Raw genomic sequence first — 3,421 nt, 5'->3', positions numbered from 1 at the left:
ACTGATATGCTTTATCCCGAGTTTTGATGGCAATTACGGCATTCCTTCTGATAATAATTTTGTATTTATAGATCGTGTCATGTTATCACTACAGTTCCCATGATGCTAGAGATGAGCGTACAGGGAAAACGTGGCGTGAAGCCGATAAACTATGATCACGTGACGGGGCCCTGACTGACACTACGCCACGCACGCTGGCTTCCGGGTATTCGTTGTTTTCAAATAGACGCGCCTGCTTTGGTCCCGTTACCACTCGGAACGATCAGGAAGACCGTCCGGGGTAGCGACGGACAGGTAAAGCAGTTTGCGCGCCATTATCTTCCCCTTTGTAACTAGTATGTGGCGCTCTGGGTGAACCAGTTAGAGTGGTAGTCTGTTTTGAGATAACAAAGAAATTTCTTCATCCGTTTTGGTGATTTATTTCAGGACCTAGTATAGTTGTATCTTTAGAACATGTAATTGGCCATACTAACGGTCGGTCTCGTTCTCGAGATTACGGCCATAGCTTCCTGTTCACCACGTGTACATGGATGTCTTTTTCCAAGCGACAAAGGCTACAATGTTTCTTCACTTGCCCATTTGTAATTGTAATTGTAAGTAAATTTATAAGGCGCACAGCTACCCACCATGGGGTCTCCCGGCGCCATCGATAAGGAGGCTAACTGAGATAATTGTCTACTGCGCAAAGAGCCAAGTTTCCAGGCCCCTACGGAACTGTGTAAAGATGGATTGACATTTTAGGGATACAGGAAGAGAGTTCCAAAGCTTATGGGCCAGATGAGAGAAGGAGCAGACCCCCATTCTCCCCAATTTGAATCTAGGGATCACGTAATTGCCCTGAAGGGCTGATCTAAGAGCGAGCGAAGGCACGTAGGGATGGACCCGTGAACGCAAGTACTGAGGTGCCGAACCATGTTTGATTTTAAACATGACGCACAGAGCCTTGAATTTAATACGGCTCTCTATGCGCAGCCAATGTAAGTCCCGCAAACAAGGGGTGATGGAGGATCTCTTCGGGACCTTGCAAAGGAGCCGAGCGGCAGAATTCTGCACCAGCTGGAGCTTTTTGCGTACCTCTTGTATGCAACCCAGGTAGAGTACATTGCCATAATCAAGGCGAGAGGTTACAAGAGCTTGAACCACGGTACGTTTTGTTGGACCAGGAAGAAGCCAGAGAATTTTTCGAAGCCACCTTAAGATGGTGAAGCAGGTGGCTGAAATGCTGACAACTTGTTGGCGCATGGATAAAGAGTCGTCCAGCAAGAAGCCTAGGTTACGTACATGCGTAACCGGTTGAGGTAGCGGACCCATTGCCAAGGGCCAGTGATTAGGGCCCCAAAGATGTTTATCTTTGCCCAGTATGACTAACTCGGTTTTATCACCATTAAGCTTTAACAGGTTAGCCTGCATCCATTCAGCAACACGGCCAAGTCCCTCCTGAAGTGTTGAAGAGGGGCATTCCTTATTAGAGGATAGAGAGAAGATAATCTGCGTGTCATCTGCATAAGAGTAAAGAGATAGTCCCGCCTCCTCCACTATTGAGGCCAGGGGTCGTACATAGATATTAAAAAGCATAGGGCTTAGTGTAGACCCCTGAGGAACCCCATAAGCAGTTGTACGGATGGAGGAGGAGCAGCTTGATGAACAGACCTGAAATGAGCGCTGACACAAGAACGAGGCTAGCCAGGACAGAGCCGGCCTAACCACCCCAGCCTTTTTTAATGCGGTGATAAGAATGGAGTGGGACACCGTATCAAAGGCCGCGCTCAAGTCAAGAAGTATCAGTGCCATAGTTTCGCCTTGATCCAGAGTACTACGAAGGGTCTCAGTAACCCCCAATAGAGCAGTTTCCGTGGAAAAATTCGCACGGAAACCTGACTGAGAGGAATGCAGATAACCTGTTGTCTCTATGTGTGCAGCTAGATGAGTATTAACATGTTTCTCCAATATTTTTGAAAACATGGGTAGTAGGGAGATTTCTGGTCGCCATTCACTTTACTTGCCTAGATTGACAGTAATTCCTGAGTTTGGCCGTAGGATGCTGAGTGATTTTCAGTTTTTATTATTTGTTGTGTGGCTATGCCAATGCTACTTTAAGGAATGAAGTATCTTTTACCTGACTTCTTCCTATTATTAGTTTTTCTTTGTTTTATTTTTTATGAAGAGCGCTGCCTCACGCCCTGAGTTGTTACCAGGAGTGTAGGAGATTATCCCCGACTATTTACGGGTAAGAAGGTCATTTGGTGACCTCACCATGACAATTGTCTACTGTTCTTACAGTTGTTTTAGTGACTGAGTGCTGTGGTCCAAGACAATTTGTGATATTGATGTGTTCTCCTGTTTCTGCTTTTTTCAAACAGGTGACCTTTGTGTACCTCTGCAGTTCCGCTTATTCTCTAATAAGCAGGTATTTCCGTAGGTTGTATCGTTCCATTTAGTTTTTGTTATGTGATTCTTTGCACTTTATTTTTTCACTTTTGATGCAGTAGTACTTATCGGTCCTGAAGAAAGCCACGATCATAATGTCAGATCATTGTTGGTTGAAACATGTTGACCATGTCTGTTATTGACTGCTAAATAGCGTGTTCGGAGTTTTCCTGGGAACACGTTTCTTGATTTTATTTCTTGACACCTTAAGATACTCAATAAATAAATTTTTCTTTAGGTAGTCAATTTTAATACACTGTTTGCCTACACTGCACCTTGTTTTACACATAGTTTCACCACACTTTAGGCAGCTTCACCTATCGTTAGGAGTAGTATACCTCTGTTGTTATTCTTAAAAACATCCGCGAGCTCCTCCTTTTTTGACACTAGCAAAGGAGTTGTAGGTCCTTAACTACACTAGGTGTGGTTAAGAGGAGGCCGCAGATGATGAAGCATGCCACCTCGGTGGGTGATGGGGCTTCGTCCTTCTTATGAGGACTTTTTTCTCTAAACATTTTGTGTTGTTGTCGTCAGCCCTCAGTTCTGTTTTAGTAGACCCGCGGACTCCTTGTTGATATATACTACAAGTGTGTTCCCCTGCCCCAACACTCCTTGGTCTGTATAACTGCCATTGCCCCTGTGCTACCAATTTCAAATTTTTTTTTTACAGAGTTTTATATTCTGTAAACTTGACCTGAAGGTATCAGGTATCAGAGCACTTTACACCATGACCAGTTGCGTTACATGAGGCCACATTCATTTTGTTAGGTACGGGGAGATTAATTGAATTGCCAAGAATCACAGGATGTTGTGAGTCCTTTTCTAGACTCAAACCCGGTGCCCCAGATTTGAGGTTGACCGCCCTAGCCATTAGGCCGACTCCTCTCCCCAATGAACTCCGTTGCTGCTATAACCACGGCCTTCATTCCCATGCCCCCTGTTATCTGTGTGCATGCCCCTGCCACATCCCTCCCTAGTCCACAGTTCTGCCACT

General features: G+C 45.1%; 1 long non-coding RNA gene across 1 annotated transcript; it reads left to right on the top strand.

Annotated features, from left to right (window-relative positions):
• The first annotated feature begins 224 nt into the window (after positions 1 to 224).
• On the top strand, positions 225 to 2,812 carry LOC146856318 (uncharacterized). The gene is made up of 3 exons (XR_014980927.1): positions 225 to 294; positions 2,165 to 2,227; positions 2,361 to 2,812. It is a non-coding gene; the product is annotated as an uncharacterized LOC146856318 (long non-coding RNA).
• Positions 2,813 to 3,421: the final 609 nt, after the last annotated feature.

Source organism: Triturus cristatus, chromosome 4_1 (assembly GCF_964204655.1).
Source record: "Triturus cristatus chromosome 4_1, aTriCri1.1, whole genome shotgun sequence".
NCBI lineage: Eukaryota > Metazoa > Chordata > Amphibia > Caudata > Salamandridae > Triturus > Triturus cristatus.
Note: the sequence above shows the minus strand (reverse complement) of the source record. Positions and strands in the feature narration are given on the sequence as shown.